The following is a 27989-nucleotide window of genomic DNA, read 5'->3' as shown; positions in this document are numbered from 1 at the left end:
CCTTTCGCGTGCCATCCTTTTTAATGTCCCTTTCAGTAATAATGAGGACTTAATTAAATTGCATACATTTTTACACCTTTGTCATCTGTCAACAGGCTTTGTGTGGAGAGCCGGACACTGGGCGACGGAGAAGAACAACAACACTGAAAGCTGCTGCGTTGCTGTGGGCAAGCTAACTGTAAGTTGTCACTCGCCTTCCTAAGAAACATATGACGCAGCCCCTGGTTGTGTGTGTATGTCATTTAGAAAGCTGTGTGTGTGTGTGTGTGTTTGGTTTCAAGGATGTGTTAGATGAACAGAATGTGCAGATTTTCAGTATAACAGCATATCTGGTGGAGCTAATCTGTTTCCTCACAGGCTAGTACCGATCCGTGATTTCATTTAATTCATGCTATAAAGACGTCGCCATGCTCAAGGAGCACACAGTTAATGATCACACTGCTGCAGTTCACTCCTAACAATCAGTTCACTCACTTACTTGAGCATATTTTCTTTCCATCTATCCAGCTCCTATAGGAGAATCTGAATGTCTGAACTTCAGTCTATATAGGTGTGTTTTTATAACGATTTGCTGATTCTGTGTTGACAGTAGTGGAACTGAAGATGTGGCTAATTAGATTTTATTTCCTTTCTTTCTTACAATGTACAGCACTTACACTACACTTAGTTTAGTTTGTTCTCTTCATGGAGCATACTGTAGGCAGCAGCAACCCAAAACAAACGTAAATAGGTTTAAATGAGATATCAACCATCCCTATCTAATGACACCTGGTGCCTCCAAAGACTCAGAGTGGGCCAGTGTTACTTCGGAGTGAATAGTGCTTCTGTAATGTATCGCCATGATGGAACGGCCCTAATAATGTCCCCCCCCCCCAAATGGTTTTTCTGCCCATGACTGGAACTCGAGTTCTTCCCACAAAATCACTCAGTGAGGTGAAGTCCGCTGCTGAATCACTGAGGCAGTGAGATAACTGTGGAGTGCTCTACTTGCAAGTAAATTACAGGCAACCATTGGTGCAGATATACAGTAATTACGTCTGGATTTACAAATAGAGGCTTCATGGTAATGTTGGTTTAGCAAAAGCAATTCATTTTCATAGTAGCACATGCAAATAATCTTGATGTAGAGATAGTTGTTGCATGGCATTTTACCACTTTAAATAGATCATTCCTGCAGTAGAAGAGGTGTCTTATTTATAACAATAACATTTTAATATAATATATAGTGTGTATGATATTATACACCGATCAGGCCTAACATTATGAGCACTGACAGGTGAAGTGAATAACACTGAATAACACTTCATAATGGCACCTGTTAGCGAGTGGGGTATATTAGACAGTGTTATTATGCTGCATTCAAGACAACTCGGAACTCAGGTTTTTCCAACCTCCTATTTGAAAAAGAGCAATCGAACGCCACCTCATTTCAGAGCTCCGCATAGAGACTAGAAGCTCCCACTCGGGAAAGTCAGAGGAAAAAAATCTTCTCAACTTCTCCGAGAACCAGTTAGAAAATAGTAGTTCAATGGTAAGAAATTGATTACAATGCATTTCAAATGCAAAAATGCATTACAAAGTTATGAAATATACAATATTTACTTAGGCTTACAGATTACCTACTGATGTTGTGGAACACAGTCAATTCGTGTTGTTATTTATCTTCGATTTTAAGTAATGTGTTTCATTATTTTTCGCCCTTTGTAATGTTTTAATGCCTTACGTGAAGCACAAAAATCAGATTTTTCAACTGGGAGATTCTGAGTTCTGATTGGTCTCAAACGCAGCATTAGTTCCCAGCTTTGTTGGCCCCAAGGTGCAGAACAATGGGCCCTCAGACACCCACACAAAGACACTAATAAAAATAGGAAAAGGTTTAATGGCAAGGTTTACTAACACAAACTGAGAGTCAGGTGAGCCCAGCAGTCCCCATGTGCACTGCCTCTGCTTCTGATGCTGGCTGCAGGGCTTCTGGATCTCAGGCTGCAGGTGAACATGTTGTCCTCACAGGTGATAGAGGCCGTGATAGAGGCAGGAAAAATGTTCAGTGTAAGGATTTGATCCAGTTCTAAAAGGACGACTGGGTCTCTCATGTGCTGCAGCTGCATCTCTTGTGGGCTGTTCCCAGGTCTGCAGTGGTCAGGATCTATCAAAAGTTGGTCCAAGGAAGGAAGAGTGGTGAAGCAGAAAGTTCATACTGCTTCTGATAGAAAGCTGTCAGAACACAAAGTGCAGCAATTTGTTGGACCAACACAATATTAGACGGGTGGCTGACTGGTGTATGTAGTTTACAGCAGTTTAATAATGACTACAAGACACAGAAGCTGTGCTTTAAAGGATCAGACAGGGACGAGGGACATTATAGCAATGTAGTACAATCAGTGACAGCTCAGAATTAGCATGACTAATGACGTGCTTTTTCAAAAATTGGCAGCAAATCTTCATAAAGTAATAAAACACAACCAAACCAAACATCTGGCATCACTCATTTTTAAAAGAAAACTGCTTGTAGCCACAAACTTTGGTGTAAATTATTTTGACTGACACTTAACAAACCCACATGCTCACCACATACATACAGTACATCTGGCAGTCACATGGTTGATGCAATATGTTTGTCATATGGTGGTTGGTTGGTTGGTGTTGGATCTTAACTCGAGCCAAATTAACCGCAGTAATCAGCCAACATTAGCGATCATTTAAATTTCAACACGAAACTGGTAATCTTTCCACCACTATATAATCACTATTGTCATTTGAATACAGCTCAATAACACAGGGATGAAGTAACAAGCTGTTGTTTTGTAACGCTCTCATTGTTTGAGTGATGTGATGTGTTGTGAAATTAGCTGGCTGTCTGGCAGCATTTGAATATTACACTGCCTGTCCCTCTGGTTCACTGAAATGAGCCAAATGACTTCTACGTCCTCTGCTCCCCCTTTTATTTGCAACTAATTGAAAATTGATTTGAAGAAGCGAAAAAGTTCCGGTTGTCCCCGCAGAACCGAGAATGATTCCGGAAAAATCTCTTTCAAAGTTTCTTTCTTCGTCTCATGTGTCTCTTTCTCTCTCTCCAGTTTGAGTCATTCTTCTCTCGCTATGACACAGAAGCGCTGCTGTGTCTGTGTGTCATCCTGTTCTTATGAACACATTGTTTTACTGTGTTCTGTCTGGATGTGTAATGCTGCTGTCAGTACCATCTGTTTTTGCTGAGGGTCTTACCTGCGTCCTGGGTTGGGTCTGACTGTGCTATAGGATCAGTTTTGGATCGGGTCCTTTTGTTCGAAAAGTAACCGATACTTGGGTTTGTGTTTTTCTTTCTTTTTTCTTTCTTTCACTGGTTCATTCTGGTTGAGGTCCAAGACTTTGAAACCACTGAAAACTTTAGCCACGTAGTTCAGCGTTGAGTAGCTGCTTCACCATGACGACAAAGCTGTTTACCTCGCACAGGGTCATTAAAGTTTTTTTTTCTCTGAAAGACATCCCAACAGTCACATGTTTGCGAGTCAGTATCAATAAGAATATACAGGATCATATTATTGGTTGATTCTCTGCTTTATGATTCACATGGATGTGATGTTCTGTTCTGGAATGTTCCTGCTCTTGCGACATCAACCCGTCATTTAAAGGGTTGTTTTCAGAAAATATGCGTCTTAATCCTTTGTTTTAGCCTCTGTAGTCGGGGGTTTTGTGTTTTGGAAAAAGCCAGAGACAAAGATAAGAGCGAGGACGACGGGGGATCTGAACACACACGGGCAGAGTCTTGTTGGTTTCCAGAGGAGGTCTGGTTCCCACTAAGACGTTTGTCTCTTCCTACACACAGGCCGGACTAATCGCACAGCCCGTCTCTATGTCCCCTCAGCTCCTAAGTGTGCCCCAGTCCTCCCTCCCCACCCCCAAAAAAAAGAGGAGAAAGAAAAAAAACACACCCTCCACCACGATTCCCCAACAAGGATTGTTTTACGCTTAATTTTGTTAGACTTAATGAGATTTCACTAATTAAATCTCCTCCTGGTTGGAGACCCCCTCCAACACACACACACACACACACACACACACACAGCCATCCAACCTCCCCCACCATTATATTGCCCCCCCCACCCCTCCCCCTTCCACTAACAATCACTCCAACCCATTGCTTGTAGAGCTATTTTAGACAAATAAACTTTTTTTTCCTCCTTCTTTTCCTTGAAGATCAAGGACTGTGGGCTGAACAACAACAGGCCTGTGTTACTTTGTGCGGATTTTTCCAATTTCGCGCCAAGATGCTCCGCTGCATTCGTGATAGCCAATAGCTTTTCAAATCTGATTCGGTGCGGGAAGGGCAGGAAGTAGCTGTCAAGTACTGTACACCCCGATGTGTCTCCGTCGAGGGCGGGATGCCACAGAGTGTGTCAGGAGAGCCGTGTTACATCTTTTTTTTTTTTTTTTACAGTGATTGTGTTTTTACATTTAATTGGTGGTGTTAAAGAGATAGTTCAACATTTTGGCAAATTGGCCCATTGCCATAATCCTTATAGTCTTAGAAGTAGGTTCGTTACCTTTAATTGTCGATGCAAGCTATTCTTAGAACGGCGGAGCAGAGCCGTGAGCTGCTCAGAGCTACGCTATGGAGGCTAATGGGATTTCTTGATTTCCCTCATCAAATGCATCAAATACACAATCCAACAATTCCAAAACACTCTTGTGGACAAGTTGTGACCTGCACATTCACCACGCTATGAGATCTTAACGGAACGTTTTAGAGGCAAATGCAGAGACTGCTTGCAGAAAATCTGCTCCCGACAGGGTGGTTCATCAGCAGTTTTACATGAATTTAACTTGAAAACAACTCCATCTCGTAACGTTCCGTTATTATCTCATAGCGTTGTGAATGTGCAGGTCACAACTTGTCCACCAGAGTGTTTTGGAGTTGTTGGATTGTGTATTTGATGAGTTTGATGAGGGAAACCAAGAAATATTAGCCTCCGTATAGCGTAGCTCTGAGCAGCTTGCGGCTCTGCTCCGCCGACAATTAAAGATAATGAACCTGCTATTGAATGACTATAGGGATTATGGCAATGGGCCAATCTGCCAAAAATGTTGAACTATCCCTTTAAATTTTTTTGTTCTTCAAAGCAAGAATATTCTATTCACTGCTCTGAATCGGTTCTGACAAAGCTCGAATGAAAGTCCATGTGACAGCGCCTCACTGACGGAGCGCACACATGTTGCTGATACGCGTCCCCTAATAATAATCCCAGCATTAGCTGGGTGGCAGCACTAAAAGGGAAGTGATGAAGGGTGGGACCGGTTCATTTCGGGCGGCGAGGCCTTGGAGGTCATTGTTGACAGTAGCCGCCTGCCCTGCTATTGTGGACGACCCTCTGGGACCGTCGCGCTGACTATTGTGGGAGCCGGCCTCCCGTTTCCCATTTGAGCCCTGGACACCCTCTGCCAACGCCACCTCTCGGTTTTCCCCCTACATCCCTGCCTCATTTATACACACACACACACACACATACACAGACACATCAACACACCCCATCCGGCCTCCGAAGCCTCTGTGCTGCGTGGCCCATGGGTGGGCGAGTGGGCAGTGTGCCCGTTTCAGACGGGAGTGCTTCCTTGATGAAGGCCCATGCTGATCGGGTTTCTGCCACCTGTCATTCAGCTTAGGAGGCAGGAAAGGGGGCAAGAGTGGTTGTGAGTGGTGGGAGTGTGGGGGCGGGGTGAAGGGGGGGCGACGAGGGTGGGGGTTGAACAGAAGAGATGCCATGGCAATCTGGCACCAAGCCCGAAGCCTGCTGTTATTTCGGTATAGCCTTCCCAACTTCTTAAGTAGTCCACTTAGTTCAAGCAGTGGTGAGCTCCCCATTTAATCTAATTATAATTACTAACATGGTCTTTTACTTTTTTCCCCAAAACATACTGAACAGTAAAATCACATATTTCATATGTCTCTCAACAGATAAAACATTTAGGTTATTTCTATCAAATCCATGTACCTTCAAATAAGTCAGTATGTTTTTGTTAATGATAGAGTATCATTTGTAATTGTTACATTGTATTTATTTTAAATGAAGGTCAAAAAGTTGACTTTTATGTTTTAGGCTGAATCCCATTTCACTCCTTGGCCCTACCACTTAGCCCTATACTCCTCTGTTTTGTGCATTCGCATGTAAGGGTAGGGGGGGTCCCAATTCCCGTTAGGACTGAGGGTTAGGGGTAAGTGGTAGGGCTTTATACCCCTTCAAATGAAGATTTTTCAGAGGCACACTTCAAACAGAGGGGTATGACAAGTTTCCCAGAATGCATCTCGTGCCAACTAGCAGTTGAAGCTGTAAAACGAAAAGCTGTTTTATTTCCCACTGTAGCGTTATTACGTCACTTTATTACATTTTAATATTTTTCATGCGAGAAAGTAACTGTTTAAATCCCCAATGTGTGGTTAGTTATCCAAATGACGGCTGTTTAGAAGTTTGCTCCTATGTTTTTTCGGAGGAGTGAAGCTCCACGCGTTTAGGCAGCAGAGGCAGCAGTCCATCTGCAGAGCTGGTCGGCCGGTCAGCCTGCGTCGTCATCCTGGGGGGGGGGAACGATCGCTAATTAACTTACCCGCAGGTTTTTAGAGATTTACCGCCGGCTGGTTAAATTCTTTTTAACAGATAAATGTTGGTCTCATTGATGAAATCTAACAATTGTGGCAGTCGCATTAGTTTGTTTGAATGAAAAGTGAAGCTTCATGTCTGTATTGGACAGAGGAGCAGCGCTGCCTCGGGGTTCTGTATGTACAGAAGTCACCACATTTACATCAATAAGTAAATGTTTTACAATGAACTAATCTGTCTGCATTACATTTTATTTTATTTTATTAAGTTACATACGGTACACGGCAACACTTCACAACCGCCTTTGGTTAGGGTTAGAGGTCATGGGCGCATTGCATTGTAGACTGCAGCTCAGATACATACTGGAGATACTTTCCGGAACAGTACGACATCCAGGAATTTTTCAGCATACTGCAGATTTTGCTACTGTTTGCATACTGCATACTACATACTGCATTTTGACCAAATCAGTACGTATTAGCAGTATAGTATGCAGTTTTGAATGCAGGATTCCTGGCAAAAGCTTGTTGCGTCTGCTTACATAAAAGCCAGTGGAGACTACTGATGACGTACAGTATATGATTGTTGAAGGGGTGTCCCAATTCGTAGAGGTTGACTTTCAAGGGTTAGGGGTAGAAAAGAGCAATGGGATTGGGCCTTAGATTGATCTGTATTTTTCTAAGTCACACTGTACTTGTACTGTCTGTGCAGACACTAGTTTCTTATCCACTCTAGAAACCAGAGAGACGACACATCTGCCAAGACAGAGCCAGATCCTGATCTCTATCTGTGTCTGGATCCACATCTACATCAGCCCAATGATGGACAGTGTGATTGTAATTGTAAATCATACGGCAGTGTGAGCCGTGTGCAAAATGTTCAAGTGGGTAGAGATGACGACCATTTCGTTTGAATGCACCTGTCGTTAAACGCTGCATCACTGCACTGTATGTGAAACAAATCACATCACGTTAGCAGCCACTTAGATATGAGAAAAAAAAAAAAAAAAGTGTATTCATCTCAACAGCCAGGAGGAGTGTTGAAGAAGGTTTCTGCAAGGTTGAGTGTAAGGTGAATGGAAATGAGCCTTGGAAATAGAATCAGATACAAGTCGGACCAATGACCAGAGGAGCCTGTGTTTCACTGTTGAAACACTAACTCTCTAGTATCCTGCTAACTAACACACAGGGCCCAACATTATTATATTAGTAGTTATTAACCTGCTTGAAAAGAACAGAACCTGCTGTAATTCTTTACAGGAATTCATCTCACAAACACAGCATGTTAGTAGAAATCAGACGGTGGTGCAGTGCCGGCGGTGAGGTGTCCAGGGCCTCGTTTATCCTCGCTCGCTGAGAGAAGTTCATTTGCTGTCTCCCCTCCTCTCTCTCTCTCCTCGGCGAGTTGCAGTTTTTTTTTTTTTTGCGATTTCCGGTCCCGTCTGACTCGGGTGATCGTCCTGCGAGGCTGTTATTAAAACAAAATGTCTGGGATACAGCTTGTTGTTGATAACGCAGTATTTGCTGCATAGCAATAGCAATGCTTACTTTAGCTTAGCCCGTCTTGTTGGCAGCCATTTGAAATTCCTAACCTTTTTTTTGCGGAGCTCGGTAAATATCACACCATCTTTAGCAAAGATTGGACCACTTGCTATCCAACCATGGGTAAGGATGAGAGGATGGGATTATCGGAGCTAATGAAATGATTCAAGGGTCTATTTTAGCAACAGAATGGGAAATCTACCCGTAATCAAAGAAGGTTATAGGTAAACTGAGATATGCAGACTGTGTCTCTTTGACCTCCCCTTTACACAAATCCGGGGTCACGCTTCTGCTCCTGGTTATTACCGTCGCCGTGTGATCCCACATTTCCCTCCACCACAACTCGCTACCTCTGTGCTTAACCACCGTCCTCCAATCCATCCATATCCATTTCTCCCTCACCCAGGCTCTTTAGCCCACCAATCCTAATTGTAATTATGTTGATTTAACTTAGACACATGCGGCTCCATCCCCGCCATCTGAATGGAAGGCTTATTAGTTGGAATATTTTTTTTCTTTTTTTTATATTTATTTATTCCCATTTCTCAGTGTCCCTGTCGGCATTTCCAATTACTCTTGTCGTGCGGCTGTAATTGCCTCCATGCTAATGGTCGCCAGACAATCGTGCTAAATGAGGTGAGGCCGAGAGGCTAGGAGCCCGACTTCATTAAGAGCTAATGGGATTTTATAAGGGGGACTGAAGACCCAGCTCATCAAAAAGAGGGAGATGGAAGGAAAACAAAACAGATGGAGGGGGAGAGCCAAATCACCACTATTTCTAACTTAGCCTGCTCCCTTTCCTGGCAGTCTGATGAAAAAAGAACAGGTTAGACTTCCTCTAGAAGACTGCTACCTAATTATAAAGACAATATGACTGACTGTACGGCGATAGTGTGAGGATATACACACTGATAAATGGATAAGTTTGCATAATTCACTCAGGCTGTCCGGCTCAACATGAAACGCGGTTATTTTTATGTGTCTCGGGCTCTTGGAAGCCGTCTAAAAGCAGCTACTTGGTTTTTTTGGCAAAGTAACAGAAATGGATCTGTATAAATTATATATTTCAGAAGTGAGTGGACGGTCCGGTCCAAGTCCTCCCACACTTTTCACACTTCGTTGAGACAGGGAGAGGCAAACATAGATGGGTGGATGTGAATACACAGCTCAAACACAATAAGTCCAATAAGGCAATGGAATACAGTATTTTGTGAAGCAGCATCTGGGTCGAAGGCTAGATACAGAAATAATTCTTGTTGCTTGATGATGCTGCTATTATGAAATGTAAAACAGCATAATGTAAAACTTAGAGGAGGCTCATGTAACATGACCTATAGCAAATCATACACAGTGTGTACTGTAGCTCATGTAGCTTCAGACAAACATGAACAGAAAGAATGTCTCAATTCTACCAAAAAATAAATGTCTACAGTTTACAGTTATTAGTATTTTTTATGCAGCATATTACACAATGTATTCAACTGCTAAAATCCCCAATTAACATAAAGCATGGGTCAAAGGACCCCCAAACTGATGGAGAAATGGAGCAGGGATATACTATATATACTGTATTGCATATTGTGTTTTATATTAAACTGGGCCTAGTGCCATGTATAAACATACCTTGTTATTGTGCATTCAATACTATACATGTCCTTAAACAGGTACAGTGAGTAGGGTGTTACTGACATTTATAAACAGACCTTGTTAACTGATACCAATGCCAATATCAACAATGTCTGTCAATTGCATGATAATCATGTATACAATGTATTTAAATTGAAGTTTTTATTCAACATTAATGTGGAGATGAAAACAATAATAGAGAATTGTCCTATACCTCCATGAAGATATACTCTACACAGCCAGTTAAACTGGTGTTAGTGTGTGTTGGCTGTTTGTGTGTGAGCCTCCCTGTAGACTTAGTTCTTCCTTGAGCTTTTAGATCTGACCTCCAATCAGTCCGTTTGGATGATGAGAATTCATTTGACTCAGATACAAGCTAGTTTTCTGTTAATGAGATCAAACCTTTACCATTGCAGTTGTTGGTAATACATTATCCCAAGGTTGAAACTGCATGAATTAATACTGATACTGATAGAATACACTTCATCAACTGCAGATATATCAAGATATGTTTTCTTGTATTGATATTCCTAACAGGCGTTTCAGCTCGGCTTGAGAGCACTCGTGTCCGTTCTTTGTGCTTCTGCCACAAGATGCTCACTTCACATTAACAAACTTCTCCATTCGCGCCACTAAACCAACCCCTTCGCAGAAGTAATGATCCCACACTGATCTGTCTGCCCTTGAAACGCATTGAAAGGCGGCCATCCATCTTGGCGTAATCGCTCCGTTCCCCCAATGGAGTTACAGTTACACCGCGTGCTCCGCGGCCTGCGAGATCGGTTGCCCCCCTGTATTTTTTAATTTGCCGCGCCATCTTAAAAGCCGACACAGTTTGTCTGCCGTCGTGGGTTTCGGCTCGGTTTGCCTCTTTTTTGCTCCTCGTATGTGAGGAGGCCCTGCCAAATTCTATTACACGCTGAATAAACCAATGTGTTCACCTACGAGCAGGAGGCATTATGGAGCAAGTGGGGTAACGGATACTGGAAAGAAGGGGCTACTGCTGCTACCACGGGCTCGTCTCGGGTTCATGCTCTGGCTGTTAAGTATCTGCTGGTTTGTTGGAAGAGAGTGGCTCTGTTACAGTTTAATGAATGTCAGCTATTGGTTATCAAGATCTAATATAACCAAGAAACATGTCCTGACTTTTTGCACCATTGCCACAGGCCACACAAAGCTGATGTTTATATCGACACGACAACCATGTTCACCAGATGTCATAGCAGACATGTTTTAGGAATCAGATTACATGAATGAACCCTTACAGAAAAAACACATGAATTTCACATGTGATTCACATGTGAAACATTTTGCACATGTGAATCATGTTATTTGTACATGAGAAACATGTGGTTTTGGCCCAATTTTATGTGAATCATGTGAATTCCCATATGAACCCATTTTCCACATGGCATGATTCACATGTGCAAAATTTTCACATGTGAATCACGTGATGTTCATGTGTTTTTTCTGTAAGGGAATGAATGAATGAATGAATGATTTTTTTTTACTTTGTGTCATGCCAACTTTGTGGCCCATCCCATATTGGATTACAAGACACATTTACTGAGTCTTTCCTGTTGGTATCACCTGCCACACAAGTGTGACACATAAATAAACAATTTAAGATTACTTTCAGTACTCATCTGTATATCACTCTTCGTCTCATTGCCCAGGCCTTTTCAAGAAATAAAGAAAATCCAAATATTTTAAACTGAAAAAGATGTTTTAGCTTCTCAGCATCATCCAACCACACAAATTTGTTATTTGGATCTACCTCGCTAAACAGTTCTTGTCTTATAAAGTCATAAAAATATAATTAGATTGACTAGTTGTTATTTTATGCATTTGGAAAATTACAAATCTGTTGATTGTGACTGCATGTCCAAAATATCCGATCTTGCACAACATCTCCTCGCAGTGACTCAAGCTTTATTAAACTGTCTCCTGGTTCTGCTCAGACTCTCACAGCACTCGGTTAAAAGACAGGAAAAAAGATTTAACACAGAGAAAGTTTTGCAGTGACTTCAGACACAATCCGTTTATTTTAAAACCACCATCTTTCCCCCTAAACTTAAAAACCAAAGTGCTTTTGTTGCCTGAACCCCGACCACAGACCACAGGATGTGAACCCCTGGCCTCCAGGGGTGACAGTCGTGCGGTTTGCACAGCTGCCATCCAGCCCGACCGCGTCCTGGGGGAAGAGATGCTGCTGCCACCGCTGTTAATAAACGTAACGCTTTGGTTATTGGCTCATTCATCAGATATAGTAATGCCGTCGACGTGATTGAGAAAGTTTCTGAGCAGATATCACAGAGCGTGTGCTGCTGTGCAAAAACCCCAAAACCGGCAGACTTCTCTTTTGATTAGTCCGTACAAACGTTCATAGAGCTCCGCATGGCTACCTCTTCACAGCAAGGCCGGACGGCAGAGATAATTATATCTTTCGGGGATGACATGCAAATAGGGCTCAGAGTCGCTATATAGAGGGAAAATTCGGTGACATAAACAACTAGGAAGCGGTGTCTGGACACAGAGCGGAAATTAGGCCAATTATCCACAGGCTATTTTTTGTTGTGGGCAGTGAGCAGAGGTAAAAAAAAAAAAAAACTCATCTGATGGAAAGATGATGCTGTACAATGTTATGAATAACTGAACTACATCAGAAGGCCTCATGAAATATCTTTTTAAGCAAATTTTATAAAAAAGGAAGAAAAAAAAGAAACAGCACATCATTGACATAAGCATTCAGACCGTTTGCGATTAGCTAATAGAGATCTTAAATATCTAATAAGCTCGGTCAGGCCTTTTTTTCCCTTTTTTCTCCACAGACCATTCCTCCCGAAGAATCGGCTAAGTGTGAGGCAGATGTGTCTAATCATTTGGGCTGCGGGGTGTTTTTGTGTCCCCCCCCCCAATGCTGTTTGGGCTGCGCTGATGGTGGGATGATGGCTGTGGTCTGAGGCTCAGGCCGGGTAGGAACAGCTGTCCTACAGCTGCCATCTCTCCTGCTTTTTGGTGGGAGTGGGGGGAGTGGAGGGAGGGGAGGAGAGGGGAGAGGGTGGGTGTGGGGGGGGTTGAAAAACAGTCCCAAACCTCCTGGGTCAGAGCCCTGGTATGGCGGTCTCCCTGGCAACTAGAGCTGAGACTGTGGTGGTGGTTGTGTGTGTGTTTCTGTGTGTACAGTATATGTGTGTGTGTGTGTGTGCAGCAGCAGTGGGGAGAACAATCTGGCCAGTGAGAAGGACTGAGCTGATGTGTATTTTTTTTTTCAATCCACACAACTATTAGCTTGAACTTTTTCGGGCCTCCACCACAGATAGTACGAGACACGGCCCAAAGTAGCGCCGCGCAAACTATTTTTGTTTTTTTCATTTGGCAAAAACCAGCAGATGACCACATAACACACACATAGACACACACTGACATGATTAATATTCTCTCTCTCTCCGTCTTTTATTATTTCTTCTCCCTGTAACTCCTCTCTAAGCTCAACACAAGTGAACGTGAAGCTCCCCGAAGCAGAGCAAGACGTCGAGAGACAGAGAGAGGGCGGTGAAAAAAGAAGGAAAGGAGAAAAAGGAGGGGGGTGGCTGGGTGGGAGGGGAGAACGTGAGTTAAGGAAGAAAGAAGAGAGAGCAAACGGCGAGAATGAGAAAGAAAACTGGGGGGGGATGGAGAGGAGAGGAGAGGAGAGGAGAGGACAGGGAGGCCTCTGGAGATGGAAAGGCAGGGAGGACAGGGGATGAATAGGAGAGGGAAAGTGGATACGTGGGGATACTTGGCTTTGGCCCCATCAAAATAGCGGTTGTCATGCTAACTCAACCCTCCTTCTCCTCTCTCTGTCTCTCTCACACACTCTCTGTTTCAGGCCCAAACCCTCTCAGACAGACAGCGTCTAATCAAACACAACACTTATTAGAAATGAGTTGTTTTACAGTTAAAGAAGCTGCAGCACATGATGATAAAATGTCATTTACATACATTAACTACACAGAGGTCATTTCAAAGTTTTAATCATCAGTTTTTATTCTTTTTTTTACTTTGATTTATATCCAAGCTGCCTTTGCCTACACATTCCAGCCCCAATGAATATGGATACAGTGGTTTGTGAATCCTGGCAGTCATGGTATACAGCGTACTGTATTCTCACACTTTAACTTCAAATGATATACTGTAGCGCCCACCAACCTTCTGTGCAAACACATTTGATGGAACAGCCTGAGTTTGTGTGTTGTGCTCGGTGAGAAAGTGCCGTACACTGTATCACAATAAACTCGCAAGACAAAAGGACGGTAACAGGTGTTGGCTATGACACTTGAGCAGTCAGTGTGTGTTGGCTGAGCAAGATGTGAGGGAGGAGGGAATGTGTGTATGTGTGTGTGTGTGTGTGTGTTTACTGAGAAGAAGAGTGTGTTTTGACATTAGCTGCACAGAGTTTGGTGCAAACTGAATTAATTTCCTTTAGAGAAGCGACTTATGAAACTATTTGTAAGGAAGCAGGTTTATTTAGAGCAGTTAAAGAAACAATAGGTGACAAAAGTGGCAAGAAATAAATCCTGTTTCTCTTTGTCCAGTGCAAATATTCTCTGCTTCTCCTTCATCATCTGCAGGAACCTGCAGAAATGTGTTTGGTTGGAGGGAAAATAAAGCAAAAAAACAAACATACAAACTAATACTAATATGTGTGGATGGAAATATGTCAAAATGAATCCAGAAATTTTGATGATTTTGAAGTATTATTGCAACCAATAAAGCTCCAGTCTGACTTTCCTCTAAAATGAATAGGTTATGTTTAGGAACAGCACACATGGGCTCATATATATTTTCGAATAATCAAGTATTATCATGATTGTTTATACACTGGCTGTCCAAAAAAACAACAACACTAAGCTAATAGGTAAGAGCTTCCCATTGGATAATTACTGTATGGATGCTTATGTTAACCCTAACTGATGCAGTCTCATTTCTTAAACAACCACATTGGAAGACTCATCCAGTGGTCGATCTGTTTCTATAGGGTCAAATTATTGGCATCAAGAATAAAACATCTAAGGAGATGCTGAGACTGCTAAAATTGGGTTCAGAATTGTCCAACGCATTATTAAAAACTGGAAGGAGAGTGGAGAACCATCATCTTCAAGGGAGAAATGTGGTCCAATGTGACCACAGAGTCCAGCCCTCTTTGAAAAATGAATGCAACTCTGGACGGAAATAAATGTTGTGACATTGCAGAAGCTTAATCAAGTGATGCCAAAGCAAATGCATTCCGTAATCAAAGCTAAAGGAGATCCAATGACAGGGGCGGAGTGGCCATCGGGAGGACCGGGAGATTTCCCGGTCGGCCGGCGGCCAATAAACCCAAGTGAGCCGGCCCGCAGGCTGCCCTGCGTGGCCGTGTGGTGATCATGAGTTAAAAGTAACTATTATCACAAGTCCCCATGATAATCTCCAAGCTCTACCTCTACACCTCACTAAAAGTCCACCCATTATTTGTACCCCTTCATGTCTCTCTACCTCTCACTCATGGTTGCGATAGTGAATCAGACTCTCATCAATCCAGCCTACTAAATGATTTTTGTTTAGCCTCCTATCTTTATATAATTATTTTACTTCAATGTTACAGAACTTTCATGACCACAAAATATAAAATAACCAGCAATTTAATTTGTTTGTTTGTTCTTAAAGTAATGTAGAATGGTGCAAAGCCTCATGGGAAATGCGTCAGCCTATCACTGTGAAAGTTATCATTAAACTAGCGGCTGCGGCTAAAAACAGAACGACTCACGGAAGCTACCCAGCAAACCTTATCAGTCCTGCCCGTGTGTTACGTTATCTATAAGTTATATTAATTTAACAAGACAACACAGTCCGTGCTTTACTGTAAGTGGGCCAGGGGGCGGCGGTATGCGGACCGCGGTACCGTTACGAGCCGGAACCTCTCACATCACAGCAGCAGCTCTGTCTTCTCCATGGGCACCGAAGCATGTTGGTGAGTAGGACAAGACCCGAAACCGTGGCGTTTGCAGAGCGCTGTCAGTAAAATCAATTTGCAGAGTAGAGTAGTTGAGAAGGGGAAATAAAGGAGTAAACATGACTGGATGTAATTTTATGGTCAGCAGTGTTAAGTAGGCTAAATCTGCTTGGGAGGCACTAATTGCAGCTCTTTCACATTCTGTATTTCTGTAATTTCTTTTTTTTTTTTTTAGCTAGATAAAAGTAACAATGTGTTAAAATCATGGATGTATTGGTTAAAATGCACCAGAATATGGGAAATGGTGTAGCCTTTACAAAAAAAATTCTGGGGGAGGACCCCCAATTAAGTTGTTTCACCCACATTATTATTCTTTTGCTTCTGGCACTCATATATTTTGCCCTATGGAATGACACATAGCTCTGTTTGAGCGGTGAGCGGTACAGAAATATGTAAATGGCGTGTGTGTGTGTGTGTGTGTGTGTGTGTGTGTGTGTGTGTGTGTGTGTGTGTGTGTGTGTGCGTGCGTGTGTGGCGGGGGGGGGGGGGGGGGGGGGAGTTGGGCCGATGGTGGGCCGGTGCGGTCAGAATTTTCCCGGTAAATTTTGGTGCCCCACTCCGCCCCTGTCCAATGAAATATTAGAGTGTGTGACTTTTTTTTTGAATGGGCACTTGGGCAGTATATATGTATGTGACAAGACAAAAGAACTTGTCAAAACATATGATAAAGTAATATATAGGTAACCATAATCAATATCTATTCTATGATATTTAGGCTGGAATGTATCAACATATAGAGTATATATATAGGCTACCCAGTGTATTTATGTCAGGTGACCTCAAAAGGCTCTGAGGGGTCAAAAACAAAACTATCCATCCACATGTTGACAGCAGCAGACGCTGCGTTTCCTCCACAGGCCTCAGACACACACACGAGTCTGAGACGCCACAGACACACACTGACAGATCTTTACATGTGATTCATTCTTCCTCTCAGTTACAAGTGGGCCAGTTTCTGCCGCCCGGTGACAGGAAAACACCAAACATAGCGGGGCTGGACGGTGTTTCCATAGTAACAGACCTCATGTGAAAAGGTCACTGTCAGAGGTTTTTCTGAGAAAAAAAGGCAGAAGGATTATAGAATGGGGGAGTGTGCGTGTGCGTGTGTGTGTGTGTGTGTGTGTGTGTGGGGGGGGGGGGGTTCAGACAAGAACAAACAAAACAAAAAAGAAAAAAAAGAAGCAGTTTTATTATCCATTTTTATACATTCCTCTTTTCCCCCAATGAATATTCTCACAATGATAAAAAATGTAGGATTTAAATAGCGCAATTACATGGCTGCAAATGGTGAGAGCCCCCTCTCTTTTTTTATTATTATTTCTTTATTCTCTTTTGAAGTCGGGAATTGAAAAGGGAGAGTGGTCGACAGCCAGCGCGATGCCTGAGCTTTGTGTTTCAGTGCAGATACGTCGCCTGCTTGCCCCCTCAATCACTGGCAGCTCCTTTCTCTCTCCCCTCGTCTCTCAAGTCATTTTAATTAAGTCAGTCTCACTGGCATGGTAGGCAAAGATAATTGGAGAAGGTTTTTGGATGCCATTTACTCTAAATGATGCCTGGTTCTTCCCATTCTCTCGCCTTTTTCCTCCACTCCCACAGCTTCACCCCCCCCTCTTTACTGCACCCCCTTCCTCCTCCTCCTCCCGCTCCTCATCTCCTGGCAAAGAGTTACCTATCTTCCCTTCCCCTTCCCTTTTTTTCTGTCTCTCCCCCCCTTCCCTCCTTCCATCTCATATTCAAACGTGAAATATGGATTAACCTCTTCTGTGTGGCTGAGGGGACAACTTCCTGTGAATTGCAAATTTTGGCCAACACTGCAATTTATTTGAAATGGCAAATCAGGCAAAGCAATTTGTCGGGGGGGTGGATGAAGAGGTTCTTTGAACTTTTCCTCATTTGAAAAAAAAAAAGTTTGTGTGTGTTTTGTCATCATGTGCAGCATCAGCCGTGAAGAAGAAGAAAAAAAAATCTTATAGAAGCGTCTGTTCTTTTGCTTTCAAGGAATAGCGGGGAAACAAGATCGTGTCTGTACTTCGGGGAACAGTATGGAGGAAAATTCCACATTTCAGAATTGTGTTAATACATATTATTATCATATACAATCCTGTGTATTGATTACAAGTGGTTACAAAGAAACACTTCAACCCATTAGGTTTAAACTCACATGTAGAAAAGCGCTTTCAAGGAATAGCAGGAAACAAGATCATGTCTGTATTTCAGGGAACACTACGGAGGAAAGTTTTACAATTCAGAATTGTGTTAATACATATTATTATTATCATATAAAATCCTGTGTATTGATTACAAGCGTTTGCAAAGAAACACTTCAACCCATTAGGTTTAAACTCACATGTATAAGCGCTGCACTTAAAGTCTATTGAGTTTCTAGTGAATGATTGATGGGCCCGACTACACACACAGAAAGGTGGAAGTACACGTGTCCGTACTAATCCATGTTAGCAGCCCCGGCAGTGTATCGCTGCTCCACACTGTATGTCAACCGTGTGGGATTTGTCAGTATGTGTGTGTGTGTGAGTGTTAAGTGTGCATGTGGGGGCTCCCTCTATCAATCAGGTAGGGCCGGGCCCTGCTGCTGAAAGGGGGCTACAGTGGGCCACCCATCCAGTCAGGCGCTCTGGGGAGATCCAATGTCCTTAGTGCTTTAATGCACTCCAGATGTCCCTTCAGCCAAGAGAGAGAGAGAGCGGGGTGGGGGGTGGTGGTGGAGGGGAAGGATGGGGGGGGGTTACCTTAAAGCAGACCTCGGCCCGGCTCGCCAACTGTAGCTCTGGTATGTCGATCTCCTCCTCGGGGCGGGGGTTGTTGTTGTTGCTGCACCTGCAGTTTTGTGTGTTTTTGACAGTTGAAGATGCATCTCACCATTGGAAACGTGACAAATAGAGCTCGCTTTTGTCTCGCGAAGAAGTGTGTGTGCGTGTGCGTGTGTGTAGCCTACTGTCTTTGTGTATTTCCTGCAGTCCGGTGTGGCTTTGTCTTTGTCTTCCTCCCTTCCTACGGGGGGAGCCACTTACACCAAAGAGATTTTGGAGCAGTAAACGTCCACCGAAACAATACACTATATATTTGTATAGAAGTGCTTTAAATCAGGCTCAGTGCTAAAGGATGAAATAAGACGAACCACATGTCACATGCTGAAAGAAAAGGGTTTTGGTCAGTATTAGTCAGTAATGACTTTCTGTTTACACACCCATTTGTTCTTTTGCTCCATTTCTGGTTTTGTTGCTATTGCCAACCACAGTAAATACATCAGAAGTCTTGTTCACATTATTAATTATATATTTCTGAAAGCTGAGAGCAGACGTCCAAAATTATGAGTTGCCCATTCGCTTCCTGCCAGGTACTAAAACATACACAATGAGACACATCTGGTTTTTATGTTGACAGGAAGTGTAAAGACAAAATAAGAGTCATAGCACTTGAGATGGCAGTCTGAGCAGGTTTTAATAAGTTGAATTTTGATAAGTAACAAGTGGTGTTTGTTACTTCACCAGCAGACATGTGTTTCCAGACAGTACAGGTTTTCACAAAATAAAAGCAATATTTCTGAAGTTTTGAAAAAGTACAATTGCTATTTGCAGTTGTTTCCACTGAAAGGTGTTTTGCGAATGAGCGGTAACTAAAGTCTAATCTTGCGTTCTCTTGAAGGGACAACAAGGAGTTTGTATTTGGTTATAAAAAAGTCTTAATGTGGATGAATCTGCATTACCCACACTTGTTAATGGGTCCATTTTCGATAAATATATTGTTTTGTGTTTATAGTTATTTTGTTATTATTATTTAGTGTCCGGCTATCCCAGCATTTCCTAGTTCCAGTTTGGCGGACGCTGCCCGGCGGGACATGATAATAACGGCGCCAAATCGCCGTTTATGGTCGGAACTACGACGGTATCTGATCGTCTTTGAACCTCCGACTTTCATTCTTGATCAATGAAAACATTCTTGGCAAATGTTTTCGCTTTCGTCCGTCTTACGCCGGTCCAAGAATTCCACCGTGCGCGCAGAGGCTCATGGGAAATTTAGTGTGAGAACACTTTGCTTTCCAAAACTCCTCGTTCTCCTCTTCTGATCACACATGACTTCGCATCTTGTGTTTCCATGGTTCCATGGACAACGACCTCAGCTGCCACTACAGCTGTTATTGTGTTTAACAGGAGACGAAGGCAGCGTACAACACTTCGGTCTCCTCCTCTGTCCACACATAGCGCGCCATCTTGCTTCAAATGAACTGGTCACATGACGCCCTACGCTATGTGTAAATGCGAAATAAGTGTTTCTGCAGCATTTTTGCTATACACTTTTATATGGGAACGTCTGAAAAACCACCTCATGAGAGCGTAAAAATATTCTAGTGATGTTTGAGAGGTTTTTGGAAATGTAGGCATTTCCATTACCAGTTTTTTATTGTGATATTTAGGTTAACGCATTTCTAGGGGTAATGGAAACGCACCTACAGTACTGTCACAGATGGATTTTGACTCCTATTGGGCGCTGTGCTGTATTTAGCTTCAATAGAGACACACAGTAACAGAAGAGCTGTAGCTATTTGGCTCTGGCACAGGTAGTGTTGAAACATCAACTCTCTGGTTTCTGGTGACTGTCAGAGCTCCTCCTGTCTTGAAACAGTCCAACAGTCAGTGTGGAAGCTCATAGCTGCAGTTTAGTTGATCTGTCTTTTTTTTTTTTTAAACCTCCAGCATGACTGTGCATCGCCAGTCCTTCCTCCTCTCCTCATCCTCCTTTCCTCCCTCTCCTCTATGGCTTCCGCCCTTTATTTGGAGCTTTCTACCCACCCACCGTCCTCTTCACAGTGTGTCTTTCCCTCCTAATTCCTTCTGTCCACCTCTCCGTCCATCCGTCCGTCCATCCTCCCCTGCTTCGCATGCTCCTCGTCCCTCCCCCGTGGCATTTCGGAGGAAATTTAATATGGCTTTGTTTGGTGTTTCCAAGAATTCCATTCTGCTGCCGGCTGTCTTTGCCCCCGACACTAAGACAAACAGAGGCCGTCCAGCCAAGAGCAGCAAACACCGCTGATGTTGGCCTCACTATTTGGTCTTCAAGACGTCTCCGGCTCCACTTCATTTCTTTATTTGTTCCCTTCTGCCTGACTCCTTTTCTAGATAGCTTCACTTTGGGATCTAATGCACCTGCAAAGTGAAAGCTCTCTGACGGCAGCCGCACAGGGTCACTTTATAGCTTATATCTAAAGAGCTTTCCTTTACATTTAACAAGCGTTTGAAAGCTTTTACGTTACCTGATGGGGATGTAAACAGATTTTTATAAATCATGTGTATATGGGCAGATAATGACTTCAGGACAGGTAAAAGCAGCACCATGATATTGTAGTGATATACAGTACAGGACCGCACAAGGACTCCTATGGACATATATAACTGTTCAACACCTTTTTTTTTTTTCCTCCCATTTTTCACGAGTTGAAATAAAAGATCTGAGGCGTTTACGACAGATGTACTGGTCTCATCCTGAGGCTCGTTGTCGCGTCGTGCATCTGCCGCCATCTCCTCGTTGTTCACAATACCTGGAAGCTTTGAAAAACATCCCAGGCCTCGCACAGCCTGCATGCGTCGACAACCACAACATGTCACCCACTGAGCGTGTCGGGGGACGATCCGGATCTGTACTGTATGTATGACATCATGTTCCACTTCCTGCCAATGTCCAGCAACTTCACAGAGGAGCGGCCCGACGATCAAACACTGACCAACTCTGTATATCCCTATGTGTAAAACAAATCGCTTCTCGAAATCATTCGTCCCCTCTGCACTCAGACTTTTAAATTCTTCATAGGGTTTTTTTTTTCTTCATTTCTTAATTCTTATAGCAATGTGGTTTGTAAATTATCTCTACTTATACAGTAGGCTATCACAAGCTTTTATAATATTATCCATCCTAAGCTTCATGTTGTCTGATGTGTGTTGTATTGACTATTTATTTATTGACTATTTATCATGGGTCATAGGCTATATGAACCACGACAACCTGCTGCTCAAAACGAATTGCCCCTTGTGGGATTACTAATAAAGTTGTTTGAATTGAATTGAATATAAAGGAGATGTGTCAGATACTGATTGGCTCTCTGAGAAGCACAGCTGTAGCCAGAGTCGCACAGTTCACAACCTAATAAGTATATATATTTAAAAAAAAAATGTACAGTGCAGTTTCATAGTTAGCAGGTTGTGAAGGTACCAGTGTGATAAAATTATACCAAACAGGTGTTAATTAAAAAAAGAAAAGAAAAAAAACGATGCTACGTTTGAATAATTAACTGAAACAGCTGTGTAGGAGAGAAAAAAAGGAAATTGGGGACAACTAAACTCAACACACAAGGTGGTCATGCTGTATCAGTAAGACTACAGATGTTTCCAGTTGTGCCATCCAAGCTCTCCTGCAGAAGCACAATGGGAAAGTTTGAGGACCGGAAACACGGTGGTCGGTGAAAGGAAACGGTTCAGCGGATGAAAGAAAGAAGAAGAAAGAAGATTTCTCTTTCACTTTGAAGCTGAACGTTATCCGGTGGCATCGGCTCAGAGCTGGCACCGACCGGTCGGACTGTGGCACGCCGGCCAGAAGTGGTCCGTGTGGGAGACCCGCAGCCAACGAGCCATTCCTCCAAAGCCATGTCATCCACTCATGCACAGAAATACAAGAGCTGCGGTTTCGAAAAACAGCAGCAGGTGCTCTGCGCTGATGAGTTCAAGTTGGAAATATTTGGCTGCAACAGAAGTCTGTTCTCCGAGATGATGAATGTCTGCAGGCATCGCTGAAGCATGGCGGAGAGGCTCCTCGCAGGTTTGCGGCTACGCTTCTAAATACCGAGCCGGGGAATTGGTCAGAATTAGTGGTCCCCTTAACGCCGTGAGGAATCCATCGCAGAATCCCATCGAGGAGGCGTCTGATTAGTCCCACTGTAATTTTTTGCAGCAGGACGATGAGTCCAAACACACAGCCGGACTTCAGACACAAGGAGAACAAGGTGTCCTGCAGCAGATGGCCCCGTCCTCACAGAGTGCTGATCTCGACATAATAGAGTCTGTGGTCGCATAAATAGACAGAAGACCTGGGGCTGGTTCTCAGGATGCTGGACCAACATACCTGCCAAGTACCTGAAAAAACTGTGTGCAGATGTAATATTTGCTGCTTTCCCACTAAAAATAAGATAAGAGGCCTTTATTGTCACTGCATTAAAGCGCGTTGCCATCAGCACACATGTCACTACGCACAGGAAAACAATGACCTATCACTACCTTTTTATGCAGCATCTAACTACAAAAAGATATAATGAAAAAAAAATGGATTTGTTATTCATATTCGGGAATAAACCGCAAGTGGGCGCACTAGAGACTTCCGTTTAGCTAGCCGGCTAACTTCCGGTTTAGCTTTTGGCTAACTAGAACAGGAATAAAATAATTTAAACGTGCGGCTCTTCTAGACTTTCCAAATGTAATGGGACTGAATGGATCAAATTCTGGTAGTGAAACAAGTCGTTTCAGGGGGTTGTGACACTCACAAAAATGTATCCACCGTTTTACAGCCACTTCTTTTCCCGTTAAGGTGCATTAGCGCCACCTAGAATGTTGGAGTGTGAACCAGAGTCACCTGGTTATGTGCTGTTGCTGTGGCAGTGTGATGTGATTGGCTCATAACACACACCAACATTTTTTTTTGTTCCGTTTTGTTTTAATCTCTTGTAGTTGGCTCAAAAACATGCATCCAAACGTTTCTTTTTCTTTAGAAAAACTATTCTGGATCAAAGTATTATTTGTGTAGGGCTACTTCTGAATAACGTATTTGGGTTCGGGTACATCCCTAGTCTATACGCTACAGCGGTAGTCAGTATTTTTTCCCCTCCATCCCCACGGATCATGAGAAGCTCTCTTATCTTGCTGTCTTGTCAGTACTGTGCCAGGTGAGTGCGCGCAAAGGATCTTGTACGAGTTCCGACTGGCGCAACGTCACATGAATTAGCGGGTTGACCCGGGTGTAACATTCCCACTGCGAGCCTATCAGAGGCGAGCCAATTAAAACCTGTGTCGGTTGTGTAGTCATTTCACGTGGGTCGACGCAGCTCAGTGGCCCTTTCCCACTGTGGTCAGAGGCCGATTGTTAGCAGGTTTAAATGGGTTTTTTGGCCAGTGGGAACGTGGCTATGGGGACAGATGGGGGCGGGGTTTTGTAATGCCCCTAATATCCACTCCTCTCTGCAGTATATCCCAGTTAAAATGCATCTTTTGTGGCATCTCAACAGCACAACAGTGTTAACAGGATCGTAGCTTTTAGCTTTTTGTTCTTTTCAAATGATCAGTGGGCTCTAGCTGCTGCAGTCAGCTGCATATCTCTTCTGAGCCCCCTGCTCTTCGTGCTCAGTCTGACCTGTCATTACCGCGGCTCAGCTCCTCTGGGCTGTACATGCCAGTCTGCTCTGTCATCCTCTGCTTCTGTCTGGCCTGCAGCGCCTCTTTTCAACCATGCTCCTGTCTGCCTGGTCCCGCCAAGACAAGCTCACCCAAACACCCCCCCCCTTCACCCACCACCACCACCACCACAACCAGAGCTCCGTTAACACTTAAGTGGCTAACACTGGAGACACACACAGGCATGCACAAACACACACACACGCACACATCGCCCACCTGCTAAACCCCATCTCATTAATCCCCCACCATTCTCCTCAAATATTCCCTTCTGGTGATCTGTGTGTGTATGTGTGTGTTGAGTGTGTGTGTGTGTGTGTTGGACATTACAAACCATCATCCCAGAACGTCTGTGACTAACTGAGTGGCTGAGTGATGCAGTTACAACCAGTTGTGGTTGGAGTTTCCTCATCAACCACTGGTTTTTGATTCAACACCTTTGTCATTAGATTCACAAATTTTCCAGACCGTTTTCATTAAATTTTTTTCCCCCCAAAAAAAAACTCCATTAGTGAAAAATCTAGTCACTTTCTGAACAAAGATGGACTACTTTCTGGGTAATAATGGCTGACGCATGCACCCTGCAAGTGTGAAGTCAGGCACCATTGAAAGGACTGCTAGCTAACATGTATCATTATTGGGTTGCCTTTCACTATTTCAAACGTGTTATGTTGTCATGACAACCGAAACATTAAAAAAAAAACTAGGCTTAATTGTGAATCCAGCTGAATTAAAACCCTGAGAGAGAGGAGATGCTGATGAGAGGATGTCATGCAACATTTACACCATTACCAATCACTCACTACTCACTATAAAGTGAGTTCACCTCATTGTAATGCTGTCCGAATGTAACATACCGTCCCCTCAGTTGAATTTTTTTTTTCCCACTTTGCTGATGAGTTCACTTCATAGTCCTTTACACAGAACTCCCTGGATTGTGAGTAAGGAGCTGTAAATGAGTCAGTGGATTCAGACGCAAAGTGTTTTTCAGGGCTAAAGCTGCTTTCCACTGAAAAATACTTGCAGTTCCACAATGTGTCTTCAATTCCCAAGGTCAGTCATAAACTAGGTGTTGACCTGGTTTACGGCTCAGGAGAGTTCAGGAGAATTCAAACGCAAACATCAGCCGAGCGGCCCGGGAGGAAGCGCCGTAACGCTGATGGGGATATCTCACCAGCTTTTTACTGGACTATAGATGACAGCGAAGCATGTGTATAGGAGATGGATCCAAGACAAACAGAAAACATGATAACTCCGGGGGTCGTTTTCAGCTGTTTGTAACTGTGTTGGAGACTCAGATTTCCAAAATTAAGATTGCAGCCAGAAAATGAGTAGAGTCCCACGGACAGCTGAACCTTGGACTGATAGAGAGTTAGCATGGTGCAGTATGAATGGAGGTTGAAGGTAAATGGTGTTCATTTCATTCATTTTAACCCAATCTGGATTTTCAGTATTAACATTACTGTGGACTAACCCTGGTCCCTAACCCTTATTATCTGAAGCTTATTCCACTGAGATAAGTTAACACCTGTTACCACTGCAGAGCCCATTGGACATGCTGGTAACATCTTTATAACTAAATGTGAGGAGTCTTTACAAGGTCATGTTTGGAGCCAAACTATTACAAGTTAGTTGAAGTTGAGCAAACTGGACCACATATGAATCCCCACAAATACAAAATGTGTAGCAAGGTTTCACTGTGCTAGTCTTTGTTAAATGTTGAATGTAGCATCAGAGCCCTTCACATTCTTCCATCCTGCCCACTCTCATATAAATTGCATATTGCACAAAAAAAAAAAAAAAAAAACTTTGCTTCTTGACTGATTAAGTTTGCCTGTATTGTGTAGTGGTCAAATATATAGTAGAGCTGGGCCTGATCAACTGGGATGTATAAGAATAAACCCTATGGCGCCACCCTCAGGACAAATTTAACAGTATTTTTTACCAAAATTATAGTAAAATGAAAGAACAAATACTATGTAATGTAATATGTAAAGAGCACGTTCTCCTGCATACTGTATATACCGGCATTCTGGACACACTATCACATAGGAGAAAGTCACAAAAGCTACACTCCATTCAGTGTTATTCACTACAATGTAACACAACATGATGACGAACTACAGCCTCAATGGACAATAGAGTTGCATCACTACATCACTGCCATATGCTGCCATATACGGTACATGTACAATGCAGGTCTATCCATTACAAGGCTGTTGTGCAGGAGTTCATTATCCCATAGAGACCACAGTCTCTGGATTCTTGAAGCTAGCCATCAGCTGATAATGTGCTGCCATTGTGCTGTGTATTTTGTATTGCTATGTTTAGAGGAAAGGTAATATATGAGCATGTGTGCGATTGTGTGCCGTGTTTGGAGTGAATGAGCCAACCCTCCACCGTGTGTCATTCACTTGTCAGTCATGTTGGTCCACCAGTAGTTCAAGATGTTCTGGACCGACATGGATGGTACACACTCGCTGTGATAAGCTATCTGTAAAAAAAAAAAAAAGAAAAAAGAGAAGAAAAAAAAAGAAGAAACCTTGGAGATGCAATGGCTGATAAGGTGCACAGTGTATGTACCAGCTGGCAGCACACATGACAGAGGAGGAAGAGGAGGACTGGAGTGGTGTTGTGGGGGGGTTAGGGGAACAGTGGGGGGGTTGATTGCATTTCCAATTTTGCCAGAATTTTTCTAGCTTCGTCGTTCTGATGGTTATCAGCTTAGCAAACACTCGACAGACACTCAGCCCTCCACCACCTTTCAACTATAAAATATCCTGGCTGCCATTCCTGCTGAAGCCTGAACACAGCTGAATGGAGAAGGAACATGTGTGTGACAACAATGAGAGCAAAAGATGACTTACGCTTCCCAATCTTAGCACCACTGCTAATCAAGGCCATTATTATTAATTATGTAATAATGAAGCTGTACATCCCAAATGTGGGGGATGACATTATCTAGATGAGGATGTGAGGGAGACCTACATGATGCAACCACCATCGACCTTGACCTGAAAGGGGACAATTATGAAGGCTCTTTAACATATATTTGGGTGTTTGTCTTGCCTTCCGGCCCCCAAAATATGAGAATTGACAAAAAAAGCAAGCAGTGGCTCATTCGCATTTAAAGGGACAGGCACTGAAACCAGCTGTTCTGAACCGGACTGTTTTGAGAGGATGAAAAGAGCTGTGATGTTTGATCCTTGGGGTATTTTGACCAAAGCATGTGACAGACATGTCTTTAAGACACCTGGGAACTATTTTAATTAGTAGAAAAGGGACATAATATGTCTCCTTTAAAGGAAAAGACTTGACACATTTTGTATTTGTATTGACAAGCAGCAAACACCAGAACCAATGTCAGTACGGTCTGACCCCCACAACCAGTCTGTTGCAAACCCATTGATTCTCCCTCAAGAACTGGGTTGGGACAATTAATGTATAGTTTCAGCTCTGTAGCTTTTAGCTGCGTCATGACAACTGGATGCATTGCTGTGAAATTTGGTTCAGTCTTTCGTGTTGCTCCAGTTCAGTTGCCCTTGGCGACTTTTTATTTCAAAACTTAAATTTGCCAAATGCTTTTAACACCATTAATGTTACCGTTAATACCTGACCTTTAAAAAGGCCAAGTTTTTATTGTTACCTCTAATGGTCAATGGATGATGTCGACAAAACACAGGAGACTGCTTTTCATTTCCATTGTGAAACCATCAGTCTGTGTTGTTCTTTAGTTCACGGCCTTATCTCT

The 27989-nt window shown here is 43.1% G+C and overlaps 1 protein-coding gene across 3 annotated transcripts in view; it reads left to right on the top strand.

Moving 5' to 3' along the window:
• Positions 1-27989, top strand: part of LOC310997399 (homeobox protein PKNOX2-like) — a 110391-nt gene that overhangs the window by 27118 nt on the left and 55284 nt on the right. For 2 of the 3 annotated variants that reach the window (XM_083987075.1, XM_083987076.1), the window contains exon 2: positions 96-178. The gene's annotated coding sequence lies outside the window, so the exon portion shown is untranslated. Of the gene's footprint in view, positions 1-95; positions 179-22475; positions 22617-27989 lie in introns of those variants that run through there. The other variant, XM_083987077.1, reaches the window with a different exon arrangement.

The sequence above is a fragment of the Trachurus trachurus genome, assembly GCF_905171665.1.
Source record: "Trachurus trachurus genome assembly, chromosome: 14".
Taxonomy (NCBI): domain Eukaryota; kingdom Metazoa; phylum Chordata; class Actinopteri; order Carangiformes; family Carangidae; genus Trachurus; species Trachurus trachurus.
Note: the sequence above shows the minus strand (reverse complement) of the source record. Positions and strands in the feature narration are given on the sequence as shown.